Raw genomic sequence first — 19,884 nt, forward strand, 5'->3', positions numbered from 1 at the left:
GGTGGATTATTTCACAAGCTCATTTGATGGAAAAAGACGTCTGGAATAACAATGAAATCAGAGGAAACCAATTTCGTTGTATACATGATGTACAATGATAATAAAGGCTATACTGTACAATAGGAGAAGACAGAGAGAAGAATTCAGGTATCTATGCTTACAAAATTCCAATCTAGGTAATGTCCCACCCTACAGAGAAAGTCTTTACATTGGGATAACTTCCAAAAATAGTCTAAATGAAACAGAATGATATCTAGGGCCACCTGCTATATAATCTGGAATTTCCACCTTTCTTCCTAAAGAATCAGAGCCAAGAGGTCATAGACTTAAATTTGGTTTCAACAGATGTTATCTTTGGGTAAATGCAAAGATGCCACCACTGCTGATATTTCTATCCAGAAGCATGGTAACAAGAGCTGTTAGATCCCACCATGAATACTGTCATTCTTGTAACTTCCATTTTTTAAAGCAGCAATCCATTACAGAAATATAATTATATAGCTATACCTATAGATGTAGTGGTTAAGGCAGTGTTTCTCAACCTTGGCAACTTGAAGATGTCTGGACTTTAACTCCCAGAATTCCCCAGCCAGCGAATGCGGGCTGGGGAATTCTGGGAGTTGAAGTCCGGACATCTTCAAGTTGCCAAGGTTGAGAAACACTGGGTTAAGGTGTAGTCTGAAGATAGTGAGTTCTATGCCTACCTTAGGCATGAAAGCTGACTTTGGGACCAGTTGCTGTCTTTCAGCCCAACTCAACAGGGTTGTTGCTATGGGGAAAATAGGAGGCAAGAGAATGTTTCCTGTCTTGAGTTACATATATGAAAAAGACATCCTCATCCTCATATCTTTGACTTAGAGTAATAAAGAGGCAGACAGTCTTTATTAAAATGTAGAAAGAAGACAAGACCTAATATTTACTTAATTTAATTTAAATTCAGCGTAATTGATTAAATACAGTTAATATGATTACTCTTCATGCATTTCATAATTTACACTTACTTATATTAAGAATTAAAAGACAACGTCAGTTTTGAAGGGTTCTGGGAAGACTTTCCAAGATATGAATCCAGTCTTGAGCCTAAAGATGATCACTTTGGCTTTAGAGGGTTGGTCCATATAATGTACTCAAATCCCTTCAGCCTATCTGAGAAGAAAATGAGATGCTGAATACACAGAAGAAAAGTCCCCGCTGTGACTAATCATAGTAATGATCTATAGTATAAATTATTCAAATCAAGGTTTGGCTGAATCTGGCCACTTCGTCTTTTAAAATTCGAAATATTTTATCCAGTTTCAAAGGTGTCTTTGAATCCTGGTAACTTATTAACATTAATTGAACAAATTATTGATATTTACACTAATCAAATTCAATAGATAATCTAGTTCAGAATGGAGAAGGCTCAAGATATACTTACTACCATGTGCCTGTAAAAATGTGGTGTCTTTAAGGATGAAGTGTAGAAAGTAATTCTAATTCAGTACCATGAACACAGTTTTAAAAAGGATTTAAAATTAGATTTTTAGGAACAACATTCAAAAGACTTTTGCCTGAAGGGAGAAATCTATCTATCCCTCAATTTATTTCATTTTTTAAATCTTCCATTCTTTCTGTCTAGTCATCAAGCAAATTAGAGAAGCTGATAATATGCATTATTTTCAAACACAAACAACCCTTAGGAAATTCTGATCCATTCCTATTCAAATCCCTTGAGCTTGTCTTTCAAAACAAATAAGAAGTTGTTCATGGGGAGGAGCTTAATGTTTTAAAAAAATGAAAAATTGTTCATACAAAACTGTTATTAGATGTTTACTTAAACAAAAAGCTTACATCCATATCATCCATTACATCCATATCAACTGGTGAAGCAGATAAAAGATTCCACGACCTTCCAGTACCTGGCTCCAGATTCCTCCGAGACCTTGCATGGTGCACTTAGGTATTACCCCTGAATGAGAAACAGCCCAGTGACTGTAAGGATAAACAGGGATATGCAGCGTTGTCTGTCATTGGGGCTTCGGCTGTTTTTTGCATTTCGTGATCAAATACATAGACATCCCTTGAACTGTCAGAACATGAAATGTGGAAGTAGCTCAAAGAAAAGGGACAAACCTCTTTGCACCAAGAACAGTGGGCACCCCTGGGTGAAGCCTGTCAGGAATGAGTTGAAGGCAAATAAGTCTGTAACCTTGTGAAAGTTTAGCGGTATGGGAACTGTGGTAGTAGGTAGATGCCTGGAGAGAAGAAAAGAGATGCTGTATGCAATGGAGAGGGTAATATTTCATCTCCCTCTGGGTCAGGTGGCTTTTTTAGAAGAATGCTACATGTTTAAGATTTGAGTCTTTTTTAGGCAGACAACCCCCACAATTTACCAAAGGTCAGTCTAAATCTTTCCACTCTCATATATTGATAAATTTCTGTAATCTTCATGCTTCCCTATCTTCCCCTCTCCAATTTCTCTCACCTGTCTCTTTTGCTCTCTTTCTCAAGTTACATGGCTTTTCCCCTGTCCATTATCCTTGGGGCCACTTTGCCTTCCTTATTTTATCCCATTCTTTCTTAAATATCACTTTTCAGTGACGCCTTCGGTATAATGTTCTAAACTACAAAACCTTTGTCTACTGAGCAAAAATATGTACATTACTGTAGAAAATACATTTTTACCTAGTGTTTCAGCTTTCATCTGCCTTAATTTCAATATTTAGTTTACCATACCCCTGTGACAGGAACTCCTCTCTCCCTCTCTCTCTTCTCTCTCTCTCTCTCTCTCTCTCTCTCTCTCTCTCTCTCTCTCTCTCTCTCTCTCTCTCTCTCTCTCTCTCTCTCTCTCTCTCTCTCTTTCTTTCTTTCTTTCTTTCTTTCTTTCTAAATAGCCATTAAGTAGAGGGATATTGTTGAGGATGATAATAGTAAGAATGCCAAAAATGAAAGGTTCTAGCAATTGGTGGATTTGGCCTGTGCAACACTCTGGGTATAGAGGCAAAAAGATGCTTTAGAAAGTTCAGAGAAGCTGCCAAAAAATTCTTAATGTGTCTTTTCTAGTACAGCTGTCCTCTGTTGTTGCAATACCTTTGGTTTAAGGAGTTACAGACAAGTGTTAAATCTGAAAACATATACTGTATATCAGGGATGGTGAACGTTTTAGACACGGAGTGCCCAAATTGCGCACACATGTCCAAGCTGAAAGGTGCATGCATGGGTGGAGATGCAAGCATGCACAGCAGAGACTCGAAGACCAGCATCCCAACACTGGCAGCAGGGCAAGAGATAAGATCTTTGTCTTTCAGAAAATTCTGTTTCATCATTTGCAGGGAAACAGAAACTCATGAAAGAAATGCCTCAGAGATCTGACCTGGGGGGGGGATGGCACACATGCCAGCCGAGAAGGCTATGCTTGCCTCCTCTGGCACACATGCCATAGGTTTGCCATCACGGCTGTAAATTTTCTATGATGTGTGTTATCTAGTCTACAGTATTTTTGTAAATTGTAAAGTTAGTTACTTGTGAAGCATAAACTGATATTATGTTTACACATTTGGAAGGTGCCTTCTCTTAATAGAATGGCAGTCAGCCAAGCATTTGGCCTGTTCTAGCTCACCGCAGAAGCTTGAGAATCTTCTCAATTTTAAGTCATAAATAGTGATGATGTTTTTGGTTTATTTACAGACCAACTCCAGAAAAATTACCTGGGAAGCTCATAATTAAACAGACAATATAAAATACAATATGAATAAATAAAGGAACAAGGATAACTAAGAATAAGTGCAAATTAAAAACAAAAACCCAAGATGGAGAGTCCAGCCATCACTGAAAACTTATACAAACACATTCCACAAAGTCCTCTACCCATCGTAGCCCAGGACCTTTAAGGAACTCCAGAATCCCACCAGGATGGGAGCTATTTGGATCTCAGGCAAAACTTCATTCCAGAATCTGTGTCTGCAACTCCATCCACCTTTAAAAACAGAATCAACCCCTGCTGCCAGTTCACACCAGTTCAAGCAAACCGATAGTTAAGATTCTGTGCAGTTTGGTGAACTGACAAATATCACCACTGATTGGCCCTGCCCCCACTCGTTTTTGGCCTGTTTTGGGGTCATTTTCAGGCTGTTTGAGGGCAGTTTTTGCCCCCCAAATAGTCTGAAAACAGCACAAAACCTGGCCTGAAAATGGCCCCAAACCTGGCCTGAAAACAGCCTGAAAATGCCCCCAAACTGACCTGAAAATGCTCTTAAAAACAGCCTGAAAATGCCCCAGAAATGGCTGAAAATGGCCCCAAAATAACCAAAAATCAGGCTGAAAAATGGGCAGCAGCAACGGAGGTTAGCCAGTGGTGGGATTAGCCCCAACCGACTGAATCCTACCTCTGCCTTTGAGGTGAGTGGCCAGGAGGCAGGGCTGGGTGTGACGAGTGGCATCATCCACCCAGTCACATGACCAACCAGCCATGCCTACCCAGCCATAGAACCAGTTGTTAAGTTATTCAAGTCCCACCACTGCCCCTATCTAAGTGGTGTAATATCCACAGCTCTTAGGCTTAGCTATTAGGTCTTGATAGGATTGACCTGAAAACAATTCTTCCCATCCAGACCTGCCTAAGCCCCTAGTGCATGTGTGTTTGTTTCTATGTGTCTACTAAAATGTACTGGTCCTCCTTCCTCTGATTTCTGAAATTTAACCTGCTCTCAACTTTATATAGGCAAAGTACATTTATCATAGGGCTTTATGAACAGGGGAAATTTATTGCATTGCACTTAAATCTCGTTTAACCTTTTCTGCAAAAACAGCAATACTTTAACCTACAAGGGCAACAATTTGTTGAATTCTAAATAAGCAGATTATTCTTTGAGCTAGGCTCTATATTTACAAGGATTCTCTGATGGGATTTTTGTATTTTATCATCAACCACATCCACTCTTTGGTGGGATATCTATATGTGCAGTAACTGGAATATCTGTGGGCAATAACATGTTGTTTCCAGAGAGCCATGTGTGATGAAACATGCATTTAAAACCAGACAAAGCCCACATTGCTTTAGCAGCATCTCTCTATTTCAATTAACCACGTTTTTATAAAAAGGTCATTAAAATTTCAGCCTGTGTGAAGAGAAATAGGACATGTGTAAGATACATACATGTGTGTTGATATTTGAATTCAGCAGCAACCCTTGTTATAAGATGTGCTCCTGATTATATGCAGAGAGCTAAAAGAAGGAATAATTAAGTAGAAGAACAGCCCATAAAAGTGTTCATAATGTATAGTAGTTCTCTTGGATTCACACTACATGCTTAGGCCAGCTATCAATGCCTTCTAACAGATATTCAGTATATTTGAAATAAAAGCCAGATTTATTAAGAAATGTGTTTTGAGAGAAAAGCCTCTAAATTACACCTTGAAGAAAACAGAAAAGGAAGGAGAGGCAAAAAATTCCATCTCCTAAAGAAATAAATTCACTTAACTAACAATAGACCAGGTGTGAAGATCTTTCCTGTCATCTATTTCTCACTATTTGCCCTAATAATCCAGGAGGCTTAGAGATGCAGAGAGTATTTTCTTCAGACCAAGACCTCGAAACTCCAAATTTTAGGTTATTTTTTTACTATTAAGGTTTCTTTTTAAAGGAGGGGCTATTAAAAATGCTCCAACAATGCTGATATCCAGAACTTAATTCTTTCGATGATTTTTCCTCTAAACAAGGATCTAATTTCTGGAGGCTTCCATAGCCCTCCTGAGGCTGTCCTGGCCTGGTCTTTTGACTTTGATTTCAATAGACTTCCACGAATCTCCAGAAGTCTACATAAAAGTTGTGCTAACAGTAACAACTGCCTGGGGCAACAAAGGGGGGGGGCATTCAAGGGTTACTATGCACCATTTTCTACCCATAATCTACCATGTGATTCCATCTTCATTCTGTTGCAGATATAGATCTAGTTTGAGTATGGGGCAGAAATTCAGGTAAGAGCTGGAATTGCAAATGAGCCCTCAAATATGGGCTTCTGCAGAAGAGATGAGGAGAGAAATGATGAAATGTGTGAAAGATACTATAATGGAAATGCTGTGAGTTTTGTACTGGTATTGGGTGTTGGGATAGAAATATATAATTCCTGCACTGATGTGATAGCAATAGCAATAGTACTTAGACTTATATACTGCTTCATAGTGCTTTTACAGCCCTCTCTAAGTGGTTTACAGATCAGCAAATGGTCAGCATATTGCCCCCAACAATCTGGGTCCTCATTTTACCTACCTCGGAAGGATGGAAGGATGAGTCAACCTTGAACCTGGTGGGATTTGAACTGCCAATTGTAGGCAGCCAGCAGTCAGCATAAGTGGCCTGAAGTACAGCACTCTAACCACTGCACCACTGAGGCTAAGATCATTCATGTTCAAGATTGAAGGTTTATTTTATTTATATGCCGCCCTATTCCCTGAGGGACTCAGGGCAGCTAACAAACCCAAGGGGGGAGGAGCTAAGCACGAAGGAAATACAACAAAGAAGGTACAAGGGAATTTAAAAGACAATCAACAGTCACATGATTCGAGAGGGGAAGGGAACTCATCAACCCCAGGCCTGCTGGCACAGCCAGGTTTTAACGGCTTTACAGAAAGCCTGGAGAGAGGTGAGGGTCCGAATCTCTGCGGGGAGTTCATTCCAAAGGGCCGGAGAAGCCACAGAGAAGGCCCTCCCCCGGGTAGTAGCCAGATGACATTGGCCAGTAGATGGAACCCGGAGGAGGCCTAATCTGTGGGATCTAATGGGCCTTTGGGAGTTAATTGCCAGCAGGCGGTCTCTCAAGTACCCAGGTCCAATACCATGAAGGGCTTTATAAGTGATGACTAGCACCTTGAAGCGTATCTGGAGACCAATCGGTAACCAGTGCAGCTCGTGGAGGATAGGTGTAACGTGGGTGTACCGAGGTGCACCCACAATCGCTCGTGCAGCTGCATTCTGGACAAGCTGAAGTCTCCGAATGCTCTTCAAGGGCTGCCCCATGTAGAGCACATTGCAGTAGTCCAGTCTTGAGGTCACAAGGGCATGAGTGACTGTTGCGAGTGCCTCCCAGTTCAGGTACGGATGCAATTGGTGCACCAGGCGAACCTGGGCAAATGCCCCCTTGGTCACATCCGAAAAATGATGTTCTAAGGTCAGCTGTGGATCCAGGAGGACTCCCAAATTGCGAACCCTGTCTGAGGGGCATAGAATTTCACCCCCAGCCTGAGAGATGGAATACTTAGCCAATTTTTGGGAGGGAAACACACCAGCCACTCGGTCTTGTCTGGATTGAGCGCAAGCTTGTTTACCCCCATCCAGACCCTAACAGCCTCCAGGCACTGACACATCACATCAACTGCTTCACTGAGTTGGCACGGGGCGGACAGATACAACTGGGTATCATCCACATACTGATGGTATTTTATCCCGTGCCGCCGAATGATCTCGCCCAACGGCTTCATGTAGATGTTAAACAGGAGGGGGGACAGGACTGAACCCTGTGGCACCCCATATTTCAGGGGCCTAGGGGTCGACCTCTGCACCCCCAACCAAAACTGACTGTGACCTGTCCGAGAGGAGAACCACCGAAGAATGGTGCCTCCCACCCCCACCTCCCGTAAGCGCCGCAGAAGGATACCATGGTCGATGGTATCGAAGGCCGCTGAGAGGTCAAGAAGCACTAGGACGGAGGCATGACCTCCATCCCTGGCTCTCCAGAGATCATCGGTCAGTGTGACCAAAGCAGTTTCTGTGCTGTAGCCAGGCCTGAATCCGGACTGAAAGGGATCCAGATAATCGGTTTCATCCAAGGACCATCGGAGCTGAAAGGCCACCACTTTCTCAACAACTTTCCCAACGAAGGGAAAGTTGGAGACTGGACGGTAGTTATTCAAAATGGCTGGATCTAGAGATGGCTCCTTCAGGAGGGGTCTCACCACCGCTGCCTTCAATAGCAGGGGAAAGAAGCCCTCCCGTAGGGAGGTGTTCACTATCGCCTGGATCCAGCCCGCGTCACCTGCTTGCTGTTCGCGACCAGCCAGGAGGGGCACGGGTCCAGTGCACACGTGGAGGCACTCACCGCTCCCATGGCCTTGTCCACTTCATCAGGAGTAACAAGTTGAAAATCAATCCAAAGATGTCGCTCAAGACTCTCCCCCAGTACCTCGGCTGGCTCTGCTCAATTGAGTCCAGGTCTGTCCGAAGCCGAGCAACTTTGTCCGCGAGGAATTGGACAAACTCCTCCGCTCTACCTCATAAGGGATTGTCCTCAACCCTCCCATTGGGTTACCCTTAACAAGGCGGCTGGGCGCGACTCAGCGGATACAATCAGAGCGGCAATATAGGTGTTCTTAGCTGTCTGGATTGCCAGAAGGTAAGCTCCGATGCAGGCTTTTAATAGTGCTTGGTCTGACTCGGATTTACTGGACCTCCGGTGGTGCTCTAGGCGTCTCTTTTGGCGCTTCATCTCCTGGAGATCCTCAGTAAACCAAGGAGCCCTCCTGGATCCACTGCTGCGGATCGGCTGTAAAGGCGCAATCTGGTGGAGAGCCTCAGACGCTGCTGAGTTCCAAGCAGCAACTAAGGTCTCCGCCGGACTGTGGGCAAGAGTATCAGGCACAACACCAAGCGCCGTCTGGAAACCCTGAGGATCCATAAGACGCATGGGGTGGAACCACCTAATCGGTTCCTCCTCCCTACAGTGGGGGATTGGTCTCTGAAAGTCGAGCCTCAGTAGGAAGTGGTCCGACCATGACAGGGGCAAGATCTCACTACTCCTGAAACCAAGATCACAACTCCACTGCTCCGAGAGAAATATGAGGTCGAGCGTGTGACCCGCTGAGTGAGTCGGGCCCCGAATTACTTGAGTCAAGCCCATGGCTGTCATGGAAGCCATGAACTCCTGCACTCCATCAGAGTGCTCACCGAGCAAAGGCAGATTGAAGTCCCCCAGGATCATAAGCCTGGGGAACTCAACTGCCAGCTCGGCTATTGACTCGAGAAGCGAGGGGAGGGCTGTTGTCACGCTGTTGGGAGGCAGGTACATTAACAACAAGCCCACTTGACCCGCAAGGTCCAACTTCACCAGCAAGGACTCACACCCGACAAGCTCCGGAGCAGGGATCCTACAAGGAACTAAAGACTTCCGGATAACAATGGCCACTCCCCCACCCCTTCTTCGTGGTTGATGAAGCACCTGAAAACCCTCTGGACACATTTCAGTGAGGGGGACTCCTCCCTCCTCCCTCCTCTGCCCAGCCAGGTTTCAGTAATACATGCCAGGTCTGCCTCCTCGTCTAAAATTAGGTCCTGGCTGAAGGGAGCCTTGTGAACCACAGACCTGGCATTTAGCAACAACAAACTGAGACCAGGGTCCTGACTACTCCCGCCATCTGGCCTTGGAGTGGAACTAACAGGGCCGGAAGGAGGGATCCCTATGACGTAGGGAACCCTCCTTCCCCAGTAATGGCTCGCCCTGAAGTTCCCGCCATATCTGTCCCTCCCTGACCTAATGTTCCGGCCCACTCCCGCATCTGTGGTCCCTCCACCCTCTCCCCTGGCTACCGGATTCACCAGCAGGCCCTTCGACACACACATCTGAGGGCGGGATTAGGCCTGGGCCCCCCTGACACTTCTGCCAAAGCACTCAGTGCAGGAGGTACCCAGCTATACTCCCCCCCCACACACACATACAATCAGTCAATCCCCACGAACAAGTTAAAAACAAGGGAACAACAATATCATAATAAAAGTGGGCACATTCAGTCAGCCACAGTCATACCAAGTGCTCTCCATACAATTAAAAATTATAAAAATTATAAAAACTGCGCAATAGAGCAAATTGTTCGAATTTAGTCCGAAATAGCCGAGGAGGGAGTAATTTCCAAGATCTCCCACGCGAGGGCCCAAGGTCCAGAAAATGTTCATGTATCATCATTTATTATTAATCTCATTTAAATGTATATGTTTCCCAATGTCCAGTGATGCTGGGCAGCCCATTTTTGCATCACTGTTTCTCGGCAGGTGCTGCTGTCCCAACTTTCATGAAGAAACAAGGAAAAAATGGAGACTCCTTCACAAAAGAAACTACCAGCAAATTTTAAGGAATGTGATTTGCTGACTTAAAATTCTTAAAGAAATGTCACAAAAAGAATTTCAAGCCCATAAGGAAAATAATGAACATATAATAAGACTCAGCTATAATTTCCTAGCACTCTGTTTTGTTTTTGTTTTTAGAGAAAAATTAAACATTAATGCTGTAAAACTGAACAATAAAAATCCATTCCCCGTCTCCCCCCTGGACAAGATACATTTTTTTAAAACCACTTGTGGAACTTACATTAAGAATATGTAGAGTGATTTCTATATGTGTTGTCAGTAAAAAATTGGTTCACTTCTGCGTAGAGATGAAAAAGGTGAAGCCTCCCTTGAGTTCTGCTAAATTCTTGATTCTGCCTTCTTATAAAATAATTACAAAACTACTTTATTGCCATAGTATTTCATGGCGGTTCCCATTTCCAGTACTAGCTATGATCTGATTCTCCTTAGCTTTTTGAGATTAGCAAATGCTATGATGTGTCTACATCGAGACAGATCAGAATCGGGCAAGCCATGGTATTCCCTGTGAGGAGGGGAGTGAAACATGGACTCTGAAGAAGCAGGATAGGAAGAGTATTGGTACTTTTGAACTTGGTCCTTAAAGAAGACTCCTGTGAAGGACAGCCCACCCACCCACCCCAAAAAATAACCCCAAACCAATGAATCATGAAACATATCATATCATGGTTCTCACTAAAGGCACAAATAACCAGGTTGAAATTATCCTGCTTCAGACATCTTATGTAAAGACTCAGCTCTATGGACAAGGTTGTAATGCTGGGAAAAGTGGAAGGAAAGGAAAGAAGAGGATGACCAGCAGCAAAGTGAATGGACTCAGTTGCAGTGGTGATGGGTGTAAAGACCTGAAAGGCCAAGTCAGGAACAGATTGTCATAGATAAAATTTGTCTATCTGTTCACTAGCAGCCACTATGCTTTCTGACTCTCACAGATGCTGGGCAGCTTACACTAAAGAAATCACAATGAAATAAATAAGAGAGAAAAGATGGAGAGACCAGGTTAGGGACAGATCACCCTGAAAAAAAGAACATCTACCTATGTGATTATTAGGAATTGAAAAAGACTTGATGGTCCATAATCAATGGGTCAAAATTTTCAATCAACATCTTGATAGTTAAAGGTAAAAGTTCCCATTGCACATATGTGCTAGTTGTTACCAACTCAAGGGGGCAGTGCTCATCTCTGTTTCAAAGCCAAAAAGCCAGCGCTGTCCAAAGATGTCTCCATGGTCACGGAGACATCTGGCTGGCATGACTAAATGGTGAAGGTGCACAGAGAGCTGTTACCTTCCCACCAAAGGTGGCCCTTATTTTTCGACTTGCATTTTTACATGCTTTCAAACTGCTAGGTTGGCAAAAGCTTGGACAAGTAACGGTAACTCACTCCATTACTTAGCACTAGGGATTAGAACCGCCGAACTGCCGACCTTTCTAATCGACAAGCTCAGCGTCTTAACCACTGAGCCACTCCATCCCATGTTTTTGATACGTAGTCATGCTTTTTCCATTCCTCAGAAAAGTTAATGCATCAGGATGAAATATAATTGTAAAGGTGTATTGTGAGTAAAATCAAACTTTTTTCTCCTGAATGCATCATGCCATGTAGCAAATTGGTAACTCCATCAATCTTTTGGGATTTCCCTTTTCCTAAATTGGAGGAGAGTCATTTTTATTAACACAAAGTCCTGCATCCTCAGAGAGTGTCACCAAGATTTATTTATTTGTTGTTATTCCTCCCTTATTGTTTTTAGATATAACTCAGAATGGTAAAAACACATAATATTCCTTACCCCTCCGATTTTTCCCACTACAACAACCCTGAGAGGTGGGTTGTATGCCTAAGGTAGGAATATAATTCACAGTCTTCTAGTCTGGTCCTTTAACCACTAGACCAAACTGAGTGTCACATGTGGCACATCTGGATTGCCACTGTAAATAGTGGTATGCAATGGCATTGACAGACCTCAACATAAGCCACACCTCCACTTGCTGGTATAAAGAGGCTTTTATGAGTTTCCCTTTAGTTAAAAAAACATCCTTTAATTTCATAATCTAAGAATGGGCCATGAAGTTGGGAAAACTATTTTGGTACAGCTTTATAACACACACGCACACACACGCACGTGCACACAGACACACACACACACACACACACTCAGTCACACCCCAAAACTCAGCTGACAGGCAGGCTCTGTTGACATTTTCAGGCCAGCTTGTTTTCTGAGGGATAGCTCTGGATTGATTTAATTTTCTTTTAATGCAAAGTAGCTTCATTACTAGACTAAAGTCACCATCTACTGTTTAATGTTGTTGGGTTTCAGGAGATGTGGCTTCCTTGAATGACACAAAAGCTGGCTGGAGCCTGAGGCCGAAAATGGAAATGAAAAGAACCTTAAAAAAAGAAAAAGAAAAGAAAAGCCGCCAAAGTCTGCAAACAAGTGGCCCCTCCCTTTAAGCTTTCTGAAATATGCCCGTATAAAAAGCCAGGAGTAAACAAAATGCTGTGTTTAACAATCTCCAGGCCCTTGTAGTTTTCTCACAGAGTTGACCCCTCTAACTGTAACCGGGGGATATGGGTGAAGGAGAGAGGCTGGGAGAAAAAGAACAGGCTGACCCAGCTATGACCTTCCTACTGCCAGGTGTGCCAAGGGGAGGGCTGGGGAGGTTGACACTTCAGCCCTGTGCATTCCTGCTCTCCAATTATGCTTTTACTCCAAGGAGCAGATAAAGAGACTTGCAGAGGGCAGAAGAGAAGGGGGTGGCTGGGAGAAATTTAGCCAAAAGATAAAGAAGACTGGTTACTAAATGATGGGTGAACTTCTGATACCAAGTGAGGGAGAGGTGCTGTCTCTCCAGAGCGGCGGAGAAGAGTACAAAGGATTTGCACGATTCTGATCTGTGTAGATGTAGACACATCATAGCATTTGCTAATCTCAAAAAGCTAGGGAGAGTCTGATCATAGCTAGTACTGGAAATGGAAACCACCATGAAATACCATGGCAATGAAGTAATTTTGTACTTTTTTATAAGAAGGTGGAACCAAGAATTTAGCAGAACTCAAGCGAGGTTTACTTGAGTAAGCAGTAGTGAACCAATTTATTACAGAGAACACATAGAGAAATCACTCTACATCTTAATGTAAGTTGATTGTTTGACAGCACGTCTAAGGATAATGCTCTAATATCAAAGGGAAGCTAGAGAAAGAAATACTGGCATTCTCAGGCAATAAGCCTTATTTCAGGGACTTCAGTAAGTTTGGGGACTAGTAGCCAAGAGATTGCTTCACTTAACAGGGGAAGGAATACCTTAGAACAGTGTTTTTCAAGTTTAACAACTTTAAGATATTGGACATTAATTCCCAAAATTCCTGGGATTCTGGCTGGGGAATTCTGGGAGTTGAGGTCCAACATTTAAATTTTGTTAAGGTTGAGAAACTGCCTTAGAAGAATAAAATAAGACTAGGGTCCAGAAGAAAGACCAATCTGGTTTGAGAGGTTATCCTGATGTCTTAATGCAAACTTCAATAGCATTTCAATACCAAGAAAGTGCTCACTGATGCAGTTCTGACTGCTTGTGAGAAAACACAGACATGCAGAGAATTCAAGGTACATGACTCAAAACCTAGAACCTCCTGGGTCTGGCATATAAATGAAAAGATACTACAAGACCTGTCCATAAGCTTTGGAGTTTAGGGCAAGGGTTTAGTTGCTGAATGCATTGACTGTATTTCGGGTTGTATTTGAAGTTCTTGGTTGATGCATGAGCAAATTCACATGTTGGCAGTTTGCAGACAAATATGAGTAAACAAGCTTCTTGCTGCATACCAGACATTAACACTGATTAAAGGTAGTATTCCAGGGAAGTCCATTGAACAGAATGGAAAATAGGAGAACTTTCCCCAATTTACATTTGAATGGCTTAATAGAAGACATCTGTTGCTAGGTGAAATGCCAGATTTTACTTAAATCAGTGCTAACTAAATACAATCAAAAATGTATTTATTTATTTATTTCTCACCTCCCTGGGTTTCCTGTACAGTATATGACAGAAAAGAGGGAATGAAATCCAATTCTGGATTGGATTAAAATTCTTAACTTTCAGTGGCATCACTAAAACATGTTACAAATTAAACTGTATGGCTGAAAAGATATTAATCCTTTCCCCAGCTCATGACAGATTTATCTTGATTACAATGCCCAAGGGGTAGGTGGACCAGGATCAAGGAGGCTGAGAACTATCAACTTCCAGAAGATCTGTGACCAGGCTTTAGCGCTGCAACAATATTCAGATAAAAATCTTTCTGACTTAAAAAAAAAAGCTATTACACTATGCTTCTCTCTGGTTGTGCATGAATGTTGGCTTAAAACTGTGTAACTGGCTGAGTTTGTTTAGTAAGGATAAATGTAGTATATTTATCTTAGAATAAAGACTGGCATTAGTAAGCAGTATTCTTAAACAGCTGCCTATAGCCCGCTATTCTTCATTTCAGTGATAACTCCCTTTAATCTTCCAGCAGGCCTTTGTGGGTTGCCAATATAATATATACAACATGGCGCATGCTGATCCACCAAGGCTGCCAGACATCTAAGGACAGAAGAACAACCATAGCATAAGAGAAGTGAACACTCCGCAAAGCCAGAACTTCAAATGCTGCAACAATGGTGCATGTGGCAGAATATTTCATGCCTATATAGGCTTTACCAGCCACCTGCGGACACATTGTGAACAGCCCACAACCTGTTAGATGTCTAGGTCCACTTCGAACACAATGGATGAACATCACATACAATATGTATACACTGTAGAAGATTCTTTTGCTTTGTAGGCAGTGCCTTCTGTCCAATACATTGAAGCATTCCAACCCATGGGCCTGTCATATTCCTGTCTTAAATGCAGGGCATTCCTTTTCAGATGGAAATAAAGAAGAGAAGGAGAAGGCTCATCTTTTGCCATTCAACAAGGCATCGAGATAGCTCATGTTAAGGTTCTATGGATAAAATGTTCATAGTGTAAAACTCCATTACAACTTGTATTCTCTTCTGACAGCCCCTAGGTGAAAGCTAGATCAGCGATTGAACAAGGAAATCCATGGTTAATTTCACATCTTTTCCAGAAAATCATGGGCTTAGCAGACACCTTAGAAGAAGTAGAATTTTCCTAACTCCTCCCTTGCCTACACAATATGGAGATGATGATGCTATAATATTGTCCTATTTCACTGAAATGTTGGAGTGAAGTGTGATTTATTCTTAAATCCTTGAAATAAACTCCATAAAGCCTTCTCTTCCATCTCCTTTTCCTGCTACAAAGCAGCATTTCAAACCTATCAATCACATGAGGAAACTGAAGAAGAAAGCCAAAAGAACACTGTAAAAAAAAGTCAATTCAAAACTTCACTGTTGCCTTTCTGAAAATGAAGCAGCTCTTTTTCATTAGCAAGACATCCCAGACAACTTCAGCAGATAATATATTTGAAACTGGGGTTGGGGGAGGAATGGGGGGTGGAGAATTGAAAGGGAGGAAGACAGAGGATAAGCGGGGTGGGTCTGGGACAGACAGGAGATGCTCTGAGCCATTTCAACAGGAGCTCACCCTCCTATTTATCCCCATTGTAGCATGGGGCATGCTCCATTCAGGGCCATTCCACTCTCCAACCCCCTTTTCAACAATGTCCCATAGTGGTCTTGCTCTGTTTGTTGTTAAGAATGAGCCGCTCAGAGTAGGAATGTTTCCCAGACAGAAGGTCAAGAGGTCAGGCTCTGGACCTCTGGACATTTGTGCCTCTTCATGTGCAGACATAGCTTTTAAAAAACAGTATGATCCTTTGAGCAGCTGACAAGGAGGTTGTTTGTGGTTGTGCCACAAAGCATAACTTAGATCATAAGATTAACTGTCAGGTCATCTGCTTTGAAATCCATTATGAAAAACACTCAGAAAACTGAGGGTTGTCTGGGAAGTTGCTGCTTTTGCTAAAACTGTCAGAAATTATCCTGGGAGTGTTGTCAGATTTATACAGATCTGTGAAAGTGTGTGCATGTGTATATGTGTGCGCGTGCACCCTTCTGAAGAAAATGTTTATTGTAATACTTTTATGCTAGTTGGACTAAATCTGTCACTGAAACCTCCATCTCAGATTAGAACGTCTGAACTTGGCTCTCAGAAATGAAAATACATCTTGAGAAAGTCAGCTATGAACAGGAACCAAAGAACTCCTACAAAAGGCAGAAAGAGGAGAGAAATGCAGAATATCGTTTTCCCTCACATTCCATCTTTTTCAGATGAGGAAAACAGCTTGTGGTGCATATAAACACTGACTAAATCTGTTGATTGGGAGAAAAGTCATAATCTGCAACCTGAAGTGGTTGGGTTATTCCAGAAAACCTAAATAATCATAAAAAAAGTCCTTAGGAAAAGGAAGAGGGGGAAAGAAATCAGATTAACAAGCTTTTTAATATATGTTTTATATATGCTTGAAAACAGCTTATGCATTTATGCTGCTTTTTAATTTTTCTTCCTGATTGTTGGTCATTATTATTATATAATATAGAGTTACCCAGACTAATTGTGTTTGTCTTTATTATAATTGAAAAATACTATAAAATCAAAGTCCTTGCAGAGAAAACAATGTATGCGTAGCGGTGTATGTGCATGAAAGAAAACAAGGATATGTGTATGTATTTTGTATGTCTGAAAAAGTGGGGTACACAAAACAAGAGGAAAAAAGAAGGTACAAGATGTGAGAAAATGAAAACAATTGCATTTTGCTCTTAATAAGCAGATTAGTAAACAAAATTAGATATTTTTCTGTTTTCTCTTTGAAATAAAAACCTGACTAATGTTGAAACTAAATAACTGTTATTTAAAAATAATAAAAAAGAATGTGGTCATTTGTATAAGAAAAATGTTTTGAAAAGGAATTAAGAGAGCATTTATTGAAAACATTTCATATTTTTCTCCTGATACATTGAGTTCTGGTTTATATTTATTTGCTTCCTCTCCAGCAACAAACATTTTACATATTTTACATGTTATCTAATCCTAGCCCTGATCAGTGTAAAAATTTTGAATTATCAATTCAAAAAGATCCTCTTTACATTCAACCGTGTCATCATTAACACAATGGATATACAAAGAAAGCTGTAAACATCTAAATATTTTGTTGCCCATGAAAAATAATTACTGATTTTACGCTGATGAAATATTGGCTTGAAGTATGGTTTAATAAAGGTAGGAAAATGAATTTGCAAAAGCGAAAAACCAAACAAAGCATGTGGCACTGTTTCATGTCATATCACTTTACGTCCATCAGCAGTTTGTGAATTGTGTATTATTGATCTGATCAGAAGACTAATTCTAGGTCTCTTGTTACAAAATGCAGCCCCTTAATTTAATAGCAAGCAAGCACCACTACACACAGGCACATGATTTTGGGATTCTCTGCATAGGCTCCCTAATATAGATTCAATAGCATGAACCATGGATGAACATGTCACTATTGAATGTAGAAAAATTTGCATAAAACAATTACCCCATGGACAGTGGCTTCAGAGTTGTCTAGACAACATCCTTTAGATGGTATCACTGACCTCAGACACACTAGGCTAGCTTTAAATTAGCAATGAGCAAGACTGGAGGGTTGTATTATGGTAGTTATAAACCATAAGAAGGTATTTAAATAGACAGATAAGACACATGCAAATCTGTCGATTGCCATGACAACCATCTTGATATAGGTTTTCCATATGTAGAAAGAAGGGCAGAGCAAAAGGCAACAGGAAAAAAATAGCATAGAACCTGTAAAGATAATGAACCCTGACAGTGTATTAGATGAGCTCTTGGTCACTTATTAACTCTTAATAGAATACAAACTTCTTTACTAGTACACTGCTCAATGGATCAGAGAGCAATTACTTCTAAACCTCCACTGGTAAGGATCTCAGCTATATGGTTGCACCTAATGTACCAATTCTTCACAAATTGATCTGACTGATTAAAAAACACTTTGCGATTAGATGCAAATTGCTTAGCCGCTCAAAAGCACTTGGCAGGGGAGCAGCAAAAAGAAAAGAAAAAAACAAAACATCATTTTCCAGACATTTCTATATATTGCTTCAAGGTTGACTTTAAATGTATAGACTGTAGAGGTTATTATGGCTCCTTGGTAAATGGTTATTACAGGAAAACTTTGTAAATATGAAATTCCTCCTGATTCTTACCTTACTGTATAGAATGCTCATTTTCAAATGGAAGGGACAACTTCATTTCTTTAAACAGCCAAAATTATAAAATGGATAAGAAAATGAAAGTTATACAATATTTTAAAGTTAAATACTAAGAGAGGTGTTTCCTAGAATACTTGATAAACTTTTTTGCTGAGTTTGAAGAAACTCTCGCCCTGTATTTCTTAAGAAGGAATCAGACTGGAGTGGAGTTGATTCACAGTAAAGGCTATGATAGCCAGTTCAGAGGTGGTATTGAGCGGGTTCTGACCAGTTCTGGGGAACTGGTAGCAGAAATTTTGAGTAATTGAGTGAATTGGTAAATACCACCTCTGACTAGTCCCACTCCTATTTAGTCTCTGCCTCCCAAGTCTCGGTTGATTGCGAGGGAATGGAGATTTTACAGTATTGTTTCCCTGCCACACCCATCAAGCCACAATCACAGAACTGGTAGTAAAAAATTTTGAATCCCACCACTGAGCGAGTTCCCTTCCTCTCAGGAATCTGAACTGCTCAGGAGAGATGTTACCAAAAAAACTTCCCAACACAATATAATGAAAGTGAAAGAAGACAAAAGTGTTGACACTATTGTGGGAGCCGCACTGCCACTTGCTATTGTAATTCTGTTTGCAGTGCTGTGTACCATCCATTAAGAAAGGCTTAGACAAAATTCAGCAAGTACAAGAAATTGCAGTGACAATGACAACCACGATAAGGAAACTGAAAAATGTTCTCTAGAAGGGCAGTTTGTGGAATGGGGTGTGGTGAGAATTGAGAAAAGGCAATTCAGGAAACTCTAATCTTTTCTGATCCTAATAATGTTTAAGTTAATGTTTGGATAACAACCACCTGCACATTTCTCAGTTATCCAGGACGAGAGCAACTCACCTGTTCACAAGAAAACTATCAGGCTGAAAGAACTTGCTCACACCCTGGTTAATTCCTGGCTGGATAACTCCAACATGGGAATGGAGAAGAAAAAAGCCTGTTTATTGCAACAATTTTTGGATGTCTATTTTACCAATCGGTTGGTTAAATTTATGTTCTCCATTGCAGGCAGTCCTCATTGGAGACTGCAATTGAGATTAGAAACTCAGTCATTAAATGAAACCATTGGTAAATGAAACTGCAGCTATGATCTTACCTTACCCATTACTTTGCTTTGCAGAACTGCAAACGTCATAAATACCAGGATTGGTTTTAAAGTTGTTGTTTTTTCATCATCGCATTGACTGCAAACAGTTGCTGTATCAGGCAGTCACTAAATAAGGAATACCTGTAAAAATCTTTTCTACCTCCCCTCTCCTTTCTCTCTTTGGCACTGTACATTATGTCAAAGCCATTTATATATGAAATGCATTTACTGAAAAGTCGCTGTTCAGAAGCTTTTCCATGGTCTCTGTGCCATCTATTCTCTATGGAAGATATACTTTGGAACTAACTGATATCCTTAATAATGAATTAAAATCAAAGAATAGGTTAACCCTAACTCTATCTATCTATCTATCTATCTATCTATCTATCTATCTATCTATCTATCTATCTATCTATCTATCA

General features: G+C 41.3%; 1 long non-coding RNA gene across 1 annotated transcript in view; it reads right to left on the reverse strand.

Moving 5' to 3' along the window:
- Positions 1–1,006: 1,006 nt before the first annotated feature.
- The window catches only part of LOC148044924 (uncharacterized), a 32,562-nt gene continuing 13,684 nt past the window's right edge, over positions 1,007–19,884 (reverse strand). The window contains exons 2-3 of the long non-coding RNA XR_015697140.1: positions 2,113–2,234; positions 1,007–1,142 (exon numbers count right to left, since the gene is read on the reverse strand). This is a non-coding gene — a long non-coding RNA (uncharacterized LOC148044924). The remainder of the gene's footprint in view (positions 1,143–2,112; positions 2,235–19,884) is intronic.

Source organism: Thamnophis sirtalis, unplaced genomic scaffold (genome assembly GCF_051295495.1).
Source record: "Thamnophis sirtalis isolate CommonGarterSnake01/CBP01778 unplaced genomic scaffold, rThaSir2_p1.2 scaffold_6, whole genome shotgun sequence".
NCBI lineage: Eukaryota > Metazoa > Chordata > Lepidosauria > Squamata > Natricidae > Thamnophis > Thamnophis sirtalis.